The sequence below is a fragment of the Rhinolophus ferrumequinum genome, chromosome 7, assembly GCF_004115265.2.
Source record: "Rhinolophus ferrumequinum isolate MPI-CBG mRhiFer1 chromosome 7, mRhiFer1_v1.p, whole genome shotgun sequence".
Taxonomy (NCBI): Eukaryota; Metazoa; Chordata; class Mammalia; order Chiroptera; family Rhinolophidae; genus Rhinolophus; species Rhinolophus ferrumequinum.
This window is the reverse complement of record NC_046290.1, coordinates 52,111,151-52,127,601: the sequence shown is the minus strand read 5'-3', so window position 1 is coordinate 52,127,601 and position 16,451 is coordinate 52,111,151. Positions and strand designations below refer to the sequence as shown.

Genomic DNA, 16,451 nt, shown 5'->3' with positions numbered 1-16,451 from the left:
CAATCCCCATCAAAATCCCAATGGCATTTTTTAAAGAAATAGAACAAAAAGTCATCAGATTTGCATGAAACCACAAAAGACCCTGAATAGCCAAAGAAATCCTAAGGAAAAAGAACAATACTGGAGGTATTACACTCCCTTACTTTAGCTTGTACTACACAGCAACAATAATCAAAACAGCATAGTATTGGCAGAAAAACAGACACACAGACCAATGGAATAGAATTGAGAACCCAGAAATAAACCCACGTAAACAAGGACAGGCAATTTTTGACAGAGAAGCCAAACATACAATGGAGAAAAGACAGCCTCTTCAATAAATGGTGCTGGGAGAATTGGAAAGCCACGTGCCAAAGAATGAAACTGGACTGCTATCTGTCACCATGTACCAAAATTAATTCAAAATGGATGAAAGACATAAGCATAAGACCTGAAACAATAAACTGCATAGAAGAAAACATAGGTACTAAACTTATGGACATTGGGTTGAAAGAGCATTTTATGAATTTAACTCCAAAGAAAATGGAAGGAAAAGCTAAAATAAATGAATGGGACTATATCAAACTTAAAAACTTCTGCACAGCAAAAGAAACCAACAAAATAAAAAGGCAACCAACTGAATGGGAGAAGATTTTTGTAAACAGCACCTCTGATAATGGGCTAATATCCAAAATATACAAGGAATTCATACAACTCAACAAAAAAACAAACAACCCAATTGAAAAATGGGCAGAAGATCTGAAGAGACATTTCTCCAAAGAGGACATATAAATGGAAAATAGACATGAAAAAATGCTCAACATCACTAATCATCACAGAAATGCAAATAAAAACCACAATGAGATATCACCTCACCCCAGTCAGAATGGCTATCATCAACAAGACTACTAGTAACAAGTGTTGGAGAGGCTGTGGAGAAAAAGGAACCCTCATACACTGTTGGTGGGAATGCAGACTGGTGCAGCCGTTATGGAAGGCAGTGTGGAGGTTCCTCAAAAAATTACGAATAGAATTACCATATGACCCAGCAATCCCTCTCCTGGGTATCTACCCAAAAAATCTGAAAACATTTATCCATAAAGACATGTGTGCTCCAATGTTCACTGTAGCTTTATTTACGGTGCCCAAGACATGGAAACAACCAAAGTGTCCTTCGATAGATGATTGGATAAAGAAGTTGAGGTATATCTACACAATGGAATCCTATTCGGCGGTAAGAAAAGATGAAATAGTACCATTTGTGACAACATGGATGGATCTTGAGGTTACAATGCTAAGCGAAATAAGTCAGACAGAAAAATTAGAGAACCATATGATTTCACTGATATGTGGTATATAAAATGGAAAACAACAAAAGAACAAGACAAACAAATGAAGGAACAAAAACTCATAGACATAGACAATAGTTTAGGGGTTTTACCACAGAGTAAGGAGGAAAGAAGTGGTACATGAGGGTAAATGGGGTCAAATATATGGTGATGGAAAGAGAACTGACTCTGGGTGGTGAACACACAATGTGAGGTATAGATAATGTATTACAGAATTGTACACCTGAAATCTATGTAACTTTACTAACAATTGTCACCCCAATAAAGTTTAATTTAAAAAAAGAGAGAGATTGTTGGGTCTTTCTTATGTCCCAAAAGCATCCTCATGGAGCAATTCAGACTACTGCGTTTTGAACACAGGGACTAATTAATAATTGTATCACCCAGAACACTCCTGTCCTACTTGCCGTCTTTCAATAAACATGTGCTAAGCACTACCTACTCGTACAAGTCTCCTACTGGCAGTTAAGGATACAAAAGCAAGTAAGACACAGTTCTGGTGTCAAGAAGCTCAGAGCTTAGTAGGAGACAGATGGATACACAGATAATAACCATAATAAGCCCGATGCTGTAGGAGGTATTATGAGGTAGTAGATGCACAGAGAAGAATTACAGACTGCCTGGTTGGGACGGAGAAGGTTAACATTTGACTCCATTAGTGTCTTAATAATCTAAAGGACTTATCATCCGTTTTTTAATGATATTGCCAGCGACATTTCCCATTAATTTAGCTGAAGCTATATATATATTGTCTAAAACATGTAAGTTCAGATGTAGAATATGGAGTAGAGTCTAGGTAATGTTTAATATTGTAAATATTAAAGGTAAATCCCATTTGTAGCGCTGTTTGCCAAGCTGGGGCTTACCTATTAACTACTGTGGTGAAAGTCATGTTCTTCTTAACCTTTCTAAGTGTTAACTGTTCAACTGACTCTTAGGGTTGAATTGCACCATGGAAATAAACAAAATGTCAAAAAATATCCAAACACCTACTGGGGTCAAGCACACACTCTGTATTTACCCGACACAATAAAAACCTTTGCTTTGTACATAGCAATCTCTTCAGACTCCTTTTGGTGGCCTTAGTTCACTTTCAAACAATGTTTCCATGAACTGGCAGGAGTTCCCATCGTACTCCACCCCCTTTACATCCTTCCTGTGCTGGGTCACTTAAAAATAACTACCCATGAAGCATTTGAAAATTTCAGGAAATTATTTTAGTGGAAAAAGTCACTGGCCATCACAATTGTGTCGAGGTGGGGAACGCAGGGTAGATCTCGGGAGATTTTCAAATAAGGAGAACTTAAATTTTTTTTTAGATAGTACAAACTTCTTTACTCCCCACCAATGACTACTTACCCTATTATCAGAACAATTTGTTTACAATATGTGACTTAATCTGTGGCAAAATGTTTTTTATCTAATATCTCTTATTATATGACAATAAAATCTATTTTTATGAATTCCCATGCCACATAAATATGTTCCCTTAGAATTTTGAACTTTTCTTGTTTCCAAGGAGCTATTTCATACATATTTACTAAATGGTTAAATAATTGTTTTAATTAATTACATAAGATATACAAGTCTATTACAGAACATTAGACCATATAAATAGGCATGAAGAAAACTAAAATAACCTAAAATCCCCAATCAAAAAGAATCAGTATGAACAGTTAGAATCTGTTTTATTTCAGGATTTTTGAAGTATAAATTCATATATTTCTCTTTAAAATACTGATTGTCTATCAATACTCTTTAATAATTCATTGTCATCACTTATATTGGCAATATAATTATGTAGATATTCCATAACTTAAGTAATCAATCATTATAGTTGGGCATCGAGGCTGTTTCCAAATTTTTCATTATCAAAGGCAAGGCTACAATGAGCATCTTTATATGCACATTTTGCACACTCATCCAATTGTTTTCTTAGGACAGAATCCTAGAAGTGGACTTGCTGAATCAGAGAGAACATGACAAAGTCATAATTTTTACATCACAGGAAATATATAGTTCACAGATTTAAAAACCCCAATAATAAGAATAATAGTAATAAAAAATACTTGATTTAAAATATAGCATAAATTAATCAGTATATCTATATTTGAAAAACAAAGGAAAATATGTATCATTATTTAAAGGTAAGTATTTACATCTATTAAACTATATAGCTTAGCTATCAACAAAACACAAAACACTCAAAACAGAGTATGTGTAGGGCTCTATCATGTTTGTTAAACTTGTACCCCAGGAAAAACCAGCTAGGTTTATTCAAGAAGTTCTTTGAAAAAAGAACTCTATGAGCAATAAACTTGGATGCTACACTACAATCAGTATTATACAATGGAAACATATTGTGTGTCATAAATGTAAGCCACACCTGTAATTTTAAATTTGCTAGTGGCCACATGGAAAAAAGTAAAGAAAAACAAGTGAAATTAATTTTAATAATACATTTGACCCAGTGTATCCAAAATATCCTTTCAACACCTAATCAAATATAAAAAATTACTAATTATATATATATATATATATATTTTAACACCAGGTCTTCAAATTCTAGTATGTATAAGTGTAAACACTTACAGCACATCTCAATTCAGACTTACCACGTTCTAAGTGCTCAAAAATCACATATTGCTGGACAGTGCAGGACTAAAGCACACATCTGCCAACTTTTTCTGTAACGGGCTAGAAAATACTTTAGGCTTTGCAGGCCAAGTGGCAAAATCAACAATATTGTGTAGGTCCTTAAATAGGACCCTTTGCATGGTTGGCCCATCCAGGGTGGTGAGCAGCTTTGCACCCAAGTGCCCTCAGCTAGAGACATTCTCAGACCAAGAGAAAATGGCCTAAGGATGCCATTATAGCTCAGATGCCAAGGAGCCCATTGGAGTCATTGCAATTTGGGCAAGTGGGCAGAGAAGAGGAGACTCCAACTGAGATTCCTAGACAGAGATTCCACCGTTGGGCACCCTGCCCTTGCCAGAGCGAAGACCCCAGTATGTCCAAGGCAACTAAAGCAGGCCAGTGAGGGAACAGGGGCCAAGGGGCGTGCCTCAGCTTGGTCTCTGCAGCTCACTGTGCCAGCCCACCCTGGTTCTAGAACAGATTATCAAGTAAGGGAAGATTAACACAGCATTGTGCATAATAAAGGTTCTCGGAAATCCTGTCACAAAGAAATCTGTTTCACTTTGGGTAACTGAGCATTTCCCTACACGCTTTTGGTATGAATCCATTTTAACAAGTAACAAACACCAAACCACCAAAGTGGATATCCCTCATAACAAGTGGTCCCCCTTTGAGATAAAAACTTCTAGGTGAATTTTTTGCAAAACCCTGTTTGATATCAGGAAAAAATCCTCACAGTAAACTGTAATAATAATAGAACCAGGGGTGGCCAGATGGCTCAGTTGGTGAGAGGGTGAGCTCTCAACAACAAGGGTGCCAGTTCAATTCCCACATGGGATGGTGGGCTGCGCCCCCTGCAACTAAAGATTGAAAACTGGCGTTGGAGCTGAGCTGCGCCCTCCACAACTAGGTTGAAGGACAACGACTTGGAGCTGATGGGCCCTGGAGAAACACACTGTTCCCCAATATTCCCCAATAAAATTTATTAAAAAAAAGAAAAAAACACACAAATTCCTAGGTTCTTTGTCAGGCTCCCTTCCATCTTTCCTTATTCCAATTTCCCCAAACACCATATCAGATTATCTTTCCAGCTACCCCCGCCCCTCTCTACACGCATCCCTCAGGGCTCCCTATGACTCACCAGCCAATGAATGTGGACTGTCTCATCTGCCTTTCCGGTCTTGCCCAGACGTAACTTCCTATTTGAACCTACATGTCCCTATCTTAAACCAAAATGAGCTTAGCTCTTCTTCTTCCTACCAGTTCAACTTAGCCCCTCTGTCAAGGGCCAATGACCTCACATGTTTCTGCACCCCTCCCTGATCACAAAGCCAGAAAGGTCCTCGTCCCCTGAACATGTACGTACAGCCTTTATTAAGCTTCACACATCAGAGAACTCCTTCAAATGCACAAGCTAATGTCCTCCATACACAGGCACTTTCAGGACTGCAGAAACGTGTCCTTAAACTTCTTTCCTCAGCCTCAGTACAGTGCTTTGCAGCAAATAAGTGAGGGAATGAAGTGCCCTGGCTCTGATGAAGGCGATCTGGCTTACGAGCACCTGTAAACCTCCTAAAAGCCACCAGAGGTGAGGATATACAGTCAAACCTTCACAGGCAGAGAAGCCACATAAATACCCATCCTGATCTACCACTTCAGGGCATGAGCCACATCAGTGTGGTGCTCCACTGCTAGTGAATTAATTTATGGTCAAACTTCTGTTCCCCTTTATAACACACGTAATTGCTAATGCATAATTGTTCTCTAAAGACAAATTTTATACATTGTAATTTTCCCATTGAAACTAGATGCTTTGCTTTAAACAAGCACTTTTTTTTTTAAATATGGAACGCTTCACGAATTTGCGTATCATCCTTGCGCAGGCGCCATGCTAATCTTCTCTGTATCGTTCCAATTTTAGTATATGTGCTGCCGAAGCGAGCATGGCACAAGCACTTTTTAATATGAAAAAGAACTGTCTAGTATACCTCCTAAAAAGTATACCTCCTACTAAAGCACAACAACAACAAAAACAACACACACACACATACACTCACTCACAAGCCTCAGCAACAACGAACAACAACCCTTGTTGTAAGAAAGTCTCTTTCCATCTCAGTTGTACCACATGGACTGCTAAACATGCCACCTAAGAGTCAAACCAGCATTTTGTAAATTGTTTCAAAGTTATCAGGAAGTACAGGTACCATAATTTCCAAGGCGAATCATGACCCCATGGCCTGAAAACCCAAATGCTTTTATGAGACTGTAAAGATAGAATATTTTAGTCAAGATTGTCTTGGAAAACTTGGAACCCATGCTGTGGTATCAGTTGAGCAGTGAGAAGCCAAATAATATTAACAATAACAAGCCTTAATAAAAGCTAAAATGGAAGATTTTCACTTCTTAACAGCAACTCTATAAGTAACTAGTGTTGGTATACTGGAATTATAGTAACATGGTCACTATATAAATACACAGCTCAAAACTTAAGTGACTTTTAGAGAAATGTGCAAAAGAGATTACAAAGTATCTAGAAAACGTTTGCCTGTATTTTACTATGATGTCATTAGCAACAATCCAGAGGAATTTGGGAACTGGGCTCACGAGGGTTGTGGTGAGTAGACTCTGGAAAGATCCCATTCCGCTGGCCAACAGATTGCCAGGTGAAAAGCCAATGGAACTTCTTCCCTTACTCAAAATTACAGAGAACCTCAAAACAAACCTGCCTTCCAGGTTTGTAAACTAATCTTCAGTTAACTGTTTTGTCTAAACATCAAAACTAGAAAGCCCATTTATTGAAATTCACAGTGGGAAAGAAGTTCAGTGGTATTCTTTCAGAAGTTCTGTCCGTGGCCAAAATTTCAGTGGAAAGGATGACAATAAGTCAAGGAGGCAGGGCAGCTGTTAGCAACATCAGTGGAGGAAAGAATGAGTATCCTAACCCAGGAGGATTTAATTGTTTTTGTTTTGGTCTTCTTAAATCACAAAAGGTAACATAATCAAATTTAAGGATGGGCTAAAAATACCAGTAAAATTTGCCATTCTCTAACCACAATGGAAGGATATGAAAAATGAAAACCCAACGCCAAAAAGTAGGTAATGTTGTAATTGTATGAAGAAGCAGCTTCTTGAATTTTAGTGACCAAAGATCATGTGGCCAAAAAGGGGGCTGCAGGAAAAGATAAAAAGCAATCACAGTAAAGAGTGGCTGGTATGAACATCTGCCACCTTTTCAAGTAGATTTGCAGAGTAAGAACTTTGAAAAACAAGCACTAAATTTTCCTTTCTCACATGGTCATGATATTCTCTATCCTTATATTTAATTATTACCACAGGTCAAAAGCCTATAGGATATAATGCAATACAGACATCCATATGCCACTATGTTCTTGCAAATACACATGCAACAAAGAGCTTTGAAAACACAAATAAATGCCAGTATCTTAGTTTGGAAGCTACTACTTTTCTTTGTTTCGATGATGGTATTGTAAAATGCAACATAAATTGGTGAAAGTTTTTAGGAAAAGAATTACTGTATCAATCAAATGTGCACACTGATTGAAAACACATCCTAATTTTAGAAAATGGAAAATGTTGTAATCCAAGTATGCTTAAAATCAATGGAATGTGGTAATTTTAGGCATTCCTATTCGTTTGTTCAAATGGAGCTCACTGATCATGGTTCCAAACACTCTAAGCCTAACAAATATCACCACTAGGGAAGCAAATTCCACCAAAAACATTCCTAGTCTAGTTTTATTTCCAGAAATTAGACTACTTATTTGACCATATTTATTTCTGTATTTTATTCACAGATGAGATTGTACTTTCATTCATGTTTTACGTTGGATTTTCAACCAGTTACAAAACTACCTTGAAATGGAAGTGGAGTATTTATTAGAGAGCACAGTTTTTAATCGAGGTGGAGAAGTTGGGGAAATATCCTAACTGTGGTGGTTTAAAGGGTGCCTATCACTTCCTGCTTTTTTGTTCGTTTATTTGTCTGCATGTGCCTGACAATTTATTCACAAACACTCACTTCCCTGGTCTTCACTGCAGTATTATTTACAACAGCAAAGCAAAACTTCGTATTATTAAAACAACCCAAATATCCAACAGTAAAAGAAGGTTTATTGCACATCTGTGTAACAAAAAGAATGCTGTGCAGTCATTAAAAATAATGTGTTCACAGAATATTTACTGGCAAATAAAATGCTGCAGTGAACATCGGAGCACACGTATCTTTACGGATAAATGTTTTCAGATGTTTTGGGTAGATACCCAGGAGAGGGATTGCTGGGTCATATGGTAATTCTAGTCTCACCTATGTAACTTTACTAACTATTGTCACCCCAATAAACTTTAATTTAAAATAAATAAATAAATAAAATTCTCAGAATGTTCAATTAAAAAAATCAGGATCCAAAACTCTACATACAATATGATTCCAAGTATGCCCCCTTCAAAAACATCCATTTATTATGTGCACATACAGAAAACTCCCTTGAAGGAAATCCTCCAACAATTCAATACATAGTGTTCTCTGAGGAATACAGTTTCAGGAGATTTTAATTTTTTTATTTTATAGTTCTCTGTGATTTTCAAATTTTATACCATAAACATTACTCCTTGTTTGAGAATAAATTTAAAATTTAATAATGTGTCTAAAAAAGTTAGAAATTGTAAAGGAAACACAAGTAACAGAGTTATTAAAAAATCAAATGGATAAAATATGTGAAAGCATTTTGAAAACTAAATAGAATTATACACATACATCATTATTTGGCTTTTAAATATTAATAATAATAATTATTTTAATTTCTATTGCAACTTCATAAAAATAGGTTAGATACTAGTTAAGAAAGAGGGTTATTTGGGTTTGTGAGCTAGTGTCTGAGATACCAAGACAGATTTACGATCTCAAACTTCAGTCCTTCATACTCAATTATTTATAAACAAACAAGCTCTATTTTTCATTCCTAACCAAATGTTCAAGAAATTAAATAGTGCCTTAGTTACTCTTTCAAAGAACTGGAATAAGGATGCTGGTCTTCTGACTGGTATTCACTTGGGTTATAATGGTGCCAGAACAACCAATCACTTCTATATATAATTCGTCAAATCAAAATATATACACTATCTGTATCCACTCACTGATTGCCTTCCCCCCAGCTTTATTAAGATATAATTGAGAAAATAACACTGTGTAAGTTTAAAGTATACAATGTGATGACTTGGTACAGATATGTTGTGAGATGGTTACCATGATAAGGTTAACAAATCCATTACTTCACATAGTTACCATTGTGTGTGTGTGTGTGTGTGTGTGTGTGTGTGTGTGTGTGTATGTGGTAAAAATATTTAAGATCTACTCTCTCAGCAAATTTCAAATATACAGTACAGTATTGTTAACTATAGTCACCATGATGTACATTAGATCCCCAGAAATATTACTTTTCTACATAAAGCTGCTTTTAAAGATATTCTGTTAACATGGCAGTCTATACTAAAAGGGAGAAAAATGAGTGAGCTGTGCATTTATTTACCTTTCAGTATACATTTTAAACATTCTCTGTAAAAAAAAAATTGAACTTTTAAAACACAAATATTAATTTTGCTACATTTTTCTTCTAAATAAATTACCTATTAGTCTCACTTTAATACATCTAATATTTATTACAGTCAGAAGGAGCTATACAACAGAAAGAATTTAAATGACAAAGAAAAACCCCTTCACTGATCTATCCTTTTAACATTTTCCTGCACTTAGGAAAAGTTATCTTCCAACTATTTCTTAAAGATTTGTCATCCACTAAATAGTCTCCATAGAATTTTAAAATCTTGGACTCATAAAGATGCTTACAAACTGGTTAGAGAAGATATTTGGTTCTCAAAATGGACCATAAAATGAACAGAATACCAAACTTTCAACTGATTTGCTGTTTAAATCGCCCTTCTTTAAAAGAAAAAATGTAGCATTCCAGTCAAAATGGCAGAGTAGAAAAATGCTGTGCTTACCTTCTCTCATGAGCACACCAAAATTACAACTAAACTACAGAAAAGCAATCATTGAGAATCACCTGAAATCTGAAGCCTTACAACTAAGGACATGCAGAAGAAGCCAACTCGATGCTGATAGGAGGGGCAAAGACACAGAACCGGTTAGTCTCACACCTGCGTGTAATCATTAAAAATCAGGAGGGATATCATGGCTGTGGAGGTATCCCCTAACTCCAGGAGCAAGGGGTCCTAGCCCCTCCTCCACCTAGGGTTTCAGTGCTGGGGAGAGAAGGCCCCATAATTTCTGGTTGTGAAAACCTCTGGAGATTGTGACCGAGTGAGATAGAAGATGGCTGGAGTCCCAGACGCTCCTCTTTAAAAAGACCGCACTGGACTTACTCACTGACAGAATCACTGGCTCTGGGGCAGCAGCTGGAGAGGTGACAGGGACATATAGGAGGGAACTGAGTTGTCTGGCTTCAGGAGGAAAGCTGGAGCGGCAGTTTTCTCAGATGGAGGAGCTGGCAGAAGACAGTTTCTTTGTTGAGCCCTCCCCCTTCCTGTGGGCAGACACAGGTGGCCTTCATATCTGACTCTCCATCAAGGTGGCTAACGTGATTCATTTGCCACGCCCATGTGATTCTAAGACCCCGCCCACCCAACTTCCGGGCACACCCAAGCCGCTTCCAGTGGCTTTTTCGTACAAACCGCCAGCCTTGGCTCATGGTGCAGACTTTTCTAGGGTCTCTCAAAGGTTTTCAGAACCCAGACAAGCAGTATCTGGCTTGATCATGTCCTGTACCTCTAGCTGAGCAGTCCTAAGCCCAGAACTAACAGCAGCTGACCTTGGTTCACGGCTTGGCCTCTCAAGACACTTCCAAACAAGGCACAGGTGGCAGCCACCTGAGGATTGCTTTGTGGCTCCTGCCAGGTGGCCCTAGATGGGACACAGGCTGCAGCTGAACTTGACCTGCAACGGGTCTCCTCCCAGTTGGTCCTGGAGCTGGCCCACACAGTAGCCAGCCTCAAAATGAGCTGAAGCATCACCCAGCCACGTCCAATAATGACACACCCAAGGGGCAGATTGGGCAGGCACCAGAGCCCTGCTGAGGCAGACTCTGCTCTGTAGGGTCATCCCCTGCACCACAACTCCTCCACGTAGTCATGAACAGTTCCTACAACCAATGAGCCTGACGATCAATCCTTCCACTGACATGCAAATAGCAACCAAGGCTCACTACAAGAGGAGGCCACACACAACCCACACAATGGACACACCTGGAGTTTGTAGCTCAGATGACCAGGAAGACAATGCCAATGAGACCCACAGCACACATCCTACATAACGCCACTTAACACCAGGAGACACAACAGCCCTACCTAATACATAGAAACAAACACAGGGAGGCAGCCAAAATGGGGAGACAAAAAAACATATCCCAAATAAAAAAACAGAACTAACATCCAGAAAATGTTCTAAACAAAATGGAGACAAGCAATCTACCAGATACAGAGTTCCCAACATTGGTTATAAGAATGCTCAATGATCTCAGGGAGGACTTCAACAAAGAGATAGGAAGTGGAGATAGAAATGGAGATAGAAAACATAAAAAAGAACTATTCAGAAATAAAGAATACAATAACAGAAATGAAGAATACATTATAGGGAATCAACAGTAAATTAGATGAAGAAGAGGATCAAATCAGCGATTTAGAAGATGAGGTAGCAGTAAACACCTAATCAGAACAGCAAAAAGAAAAAAGAATTCAAAAAACTAAGGAGAGTTTAAGCGGCCTCTGGGACAACATCAAGCTTACCAACATTCACGTTATAGGGGTACCAGAAGGATAAGTGAGAGAGCAAGGATTTGAAAACCTATTTGAAGAAATAATGACTGAAAACTTCCCTAACCTGGTGAAGGAAATAGACATACAAGCCCAGGAAGTGCAGAGTGTCCCAAACAAGATGAACCCAAAGAGGCCCACACCAAGACATAACATAGTTAGAATGCCAAAGGTTAAAGAAAAAGAGAAAATCCTAAAAGCAACAAGAGAAAAACAGTTAGTTACCTTCAAGGGAGCTCCCATAAGACCATCAGTTGATTTCTCAATAGAAACTTTGCAGGCCAGATGGGATTGGCAGGAAACATTCAAAGTGATGAAAAGCAAGTACCTACAAACAAGATTACTCTGCATAGCAAAGCTACCTTTTAGAATTGAAGTACAGATAAAGAGCTTCCCAGACAAGAAAAAACTAAAAGAGTTCCTCACCACCAAACAAGTATTATAAGGAATCTTAGAGGGACTTCTTTAAGACAAAAAAAGATAAAAAATATAAATAATAATATGGCAATAAGTACATACCTAGCAACAATTACTTTAAATGTAAATGGATTAAACGCTCTAATCAAAAAACATAGGGTAGCTGAATGAATAAAATAATAAGACCCATACATATGCTGCCTACAAGAGACTCACTTCACATGGAAAGAAACACAGACTGAAAGTAAAGGGACGGAAAATGGTATTTCATGAAAATAGAAACAAACCAACAAAAAGTTGGGGTAGCAATACTTACATCAGACAAAATAGACTTTAAAAGAAGACTATAACAAGAGACAAAGAAGAACCTAGTAATCCACTTCTAGTTATTTATCCAAAGAAACCCAAAATACTACTTTGAAGAGACATGTTCCTCCCTATGTTCATTGCAGCATTATTTACAATAGCCAGGATATGAAGGCAGCCTGGGTGTCTCTGAATGGATGAATGGATAAAGCAGAGGTGGTACATATATACAATGAAATATTACTCATCCATAAAAAAGCATGAAATTTTGCCACCTGTGACAACATGGATGGACCTAGAGGGTATTGTGCTGAGTGTAGTAAGTCAGACAGCAAAAGACAAAATGTCATATGATTTCACGTATAAGTGGAATCTAAAGAATAAAAGAAACAAACAAATGAAACAGAGACAAACTCATAGATGCAGAGAACATTTTGATGGTTGCCAGATGGGACGGGGATTGGGGATGGGTGAAAAACGGGTTGGGATTAAGAAGTACAAATTAGTTGTTACACAGTAGTCATGGGGATGTAAGGTATAACATAAGGAATATAGTCAATAATGTTGTAATAACTATGTATGGTGTCAGATGGGTACTAGATCTATCAGGGTGATAGATGGGAGGTGGGTTTGGAAGAGATTAAGAAATACAAATTGGTGGTATATAAAAGAGTCATGGGGATGTACAGGGAATATAATCAATAGTATGGTAAACACTACGGATAGTGCCAGGTGGGTACTGTTGAATAACTATGATATACACCCAAAGCTAATATAATATTGTATGTTAGCTATATTTTAATAAAAATCTTAAAAAAATAAATGAATGAATAAGTGTAATTGTGAAGAATTTAAAATAATATTTTAATAATTAAATTTAAAATAATTTTAAAATAATTTTTAAAAATTTAACATTTTTGTAGAATTTTAGTACAAAACACTTTTCACCTAGATTACCTCAGTTAACATAATATTACCCACCACTTTCTTTACAAGGTAGGAATTATCATGCCCATTTTCCAGATGAGGAAATGACTAAGCTTGAGAATCCACAGCTTATTACAGGTGGATCCAGAACTTAAACTCGGGAATTTCACTTCAATATACTGGGCATTCTGTACCATTCAACCAGATGGGGCGCCACTGCTTCTTCAGCGTTAAAAGACATTTACACGGCAGGTGAACAGGAATGAGGATGATCTCAGCTCAAACTGGCAGGTTGAAAATAAACTTGTATAACACTGTTCACAAGAGGAAATTACAGCTAAGGTACTATAGTCACAGGATGCTACTGTTCAACCCTTTGACTCCACAGTTCCAGAGACAACAGGTGAAACTTGCCAACCAAACAAATACAAGAAGATACTTCGGCTCAGAACAGAAAGATTGCCTACATATAAATGTCCCTTCTAATTTGATAACATTTACGTTGATAGCACAGGTTGCAGATATTATTCTCGGTTGCCCAACGTTTCAGTCTTCCTCTGGATCAGGGAAGACTATAACCTAGTTAGACCTAGTGGCTAAAAAGTGGTAGCATAAATCAAGAGACTGAGGATATGGACTGACGTCAAAATATAAGAAATTGCCTCAGAGCCAATAGTCATAGGACAGGCAAAGTCTGAAATGGCAGGGAGTGCTGTGTCTTCCACATTTTTAGTGCTGGGCCCCTCATGGTGCTGGGCAGATACCAAGAAGGAAGCCTACACTGGAAGTCAGCAGCACAGGAGAAAGACAGGGGTGCTTCGAAGACAGACTGACCTGTTCCCCAACATCCCCCTCTCCACCATGTCCCAACTCTCAGACCCTCAGCACAGGTTCAAGCACACAGAGATCATGGAAGTTATGTAAGCTGGTTGTAATGCTTCCCTTAGATAAATATGGGCCGGCAGCTCTGCTTTGTGGACTTACTCTCATGAATCTAGGGTGGTGATAATAGCTTGTCTTATGGGCTTTGGGAAGTTGGACAGATTAGACTGAGAAGTTTTCCTCTCAAGCTGCAAATGTACCAAGACAGAAAAGAGTGAGACTGAAGACAAAAGCTTTTCCCTTTTGGTTATATATATCTAGCTCCTAGGTAAGGGCCAAGCTCAACAAACGCTAAATTCCTAAACTAGGCAATATTAACCAAGTTTGTCACTTATTAAAGGTTTACCCTAGGTTAATTATTAAACCACTCTAAGCCTCAGTGTCCTCATCTGCAAAACAAAGAGGACAATGTCATCTCAGGGTGGCCATGAAGATTAAATGAGATAATATATGTAAAGTGTTTGGCTCTTTAACCCAGAATTAGCACTCAATAAACAGGAAATCTTACAATTGTGTAATACAAAACAATGTCCGCAAATATCTAACAAGTTAGTCTCCTAAATGGAATAGTCTGATTTTATTTTGTTTTACTTTCTAAAAAGAGAGGGCTGACTTATGCCTGGAGAAAGATGATTGCTTTAAATTAAATGCTCATCAACTAGGATTAGGTAGCTAGATAGATAGATTGATAGATAGATAGATAGATAGATAGATAGATAGATAGATAGATAGATAGAGACAGGCAGATATCAGATATGAGAAAACTATACAAAAGAGAAGTTTAAACTAAATCCACTATGTAAAGAATAAAATAGACTTACAGCTTGGTACCCTCAAAATACACCTCACTACTCAGTAGTAGGATAAAAATTAACATCGTAAGAATCTTATGACTGCAAAATGACACTTTTTAATTTTGTCCAAAAACACCATATTCAAAGATGTTCAGAATGAAATTTACAATTAATAAAGATTAGCTGTGATATGACATCTTAGTATTATCAATACGGAGTTATTAAGTTGGTGCAAAAGTAACTGTGGTTTAAAAACTCAAAAACAATTGCAAAACCCGCAATTACTTTTGCACCAACCTAATAGAAGTAATTAACAGAGAAATTTCTAGGAAAAAAACACCAACATACCTCTTCCACTATTTGAAAAAAGTGTCGCTCATTTTGAGTCTATTAAAACTCATTGCTAAGTGATAATAGCCCAGTAGCCTGTTACAGACCGTCCCTGCACCTGACCCCACCATGCACACACTAAGAACAGTTAGAAAACCTGGACACAACATAAAAAATAATCTATTTCAAAGTATCCGTGAGCTAACAAGACAGCCAGGACCTAAGAAGTAAAGACAACTTCGAGAAGGGAAGTGAACTAGTGAGTTCGACAGTCTTGGAAGTTGTCCGTCTCAAGAAATTTGCCAATTTCTAAATGGTAGAGAACCAAGAGACTAAGAGGCCAAGCAGAAAGCAGCAGCTAAGAGGCTATGTATTGAGTTATTTCACTCACCAGCATTGAGTTTTTGGCAGTCTCATGGTACTGGGGGGAGACCAAGGGGTAAGGAGATTTTTAAACACCTGGAATTACAGATAAGACACTGGAAAAGCTACATTTTAGAAATTAGGACAAATTGGAAATAGACAATTTCTCACAAAGCCTGAAATCTATCTTTCACCAGTTCAATCCCAGAATGGATTAATATAATGTAACCCCCACAATAATGCCTGCAAGAAAGCAAAAGTAAATTCTCTCTGAAGGAAAAACATTGTGCAGAGCCTCAAATTATGTCTTTGATTTTTCATACACAATGTCCAGCATTCAAACAAAATTACAAGACATACAGGCAACTATTAAGTTACTGTTGAGTCCTTGTCAAAACTAACCCAAAGAGACCTTGTAACTTTCCAGCCAGAAATTCCATTTTAGGATGAATCAACTCAGGCTAAAGAACTAACAAGGTAGGAAGAGCCAAACCTTGTTTGTTAAATGGAAAAAGAAAACTTCAAGAATGTAGCTGGTCTGGCCCCAGCAGCATTTCAGGTTTACACTCTAAAGAAAAAAAAAAAATTATAGGAAGCATCCCTCTGGAGGAATCTTCAT

The 16,451-nt window shown here is 37.6% G+C and overlaps 1 protein-coding gene and 1 non-coding gene across 8 annotated transcripts in view; both read right to left on the bottom strand.

The window, feature by feature from the left end:
• The window catches only part of RASGRF2 (Ras protein specific guanine nucleotide releasing factor 2), a 223,569-nt gene that overhangs the window by 195,475 nt on the left and 11,643 nt on the right, over positions 1-16,451 (bottom strand). The gene's annotated exons all lie outside the window — the stretch shown is intronic.
• LOC117025403 (U6 spliceosomal RNA) lies at positions 5,804-5,910 on the bottom strand. Its single transcript, XR_004423606.1, has one exon. It is a non-coding gene; the product is annotated as a U6 spliceosomal RNA (small nuclear RNA).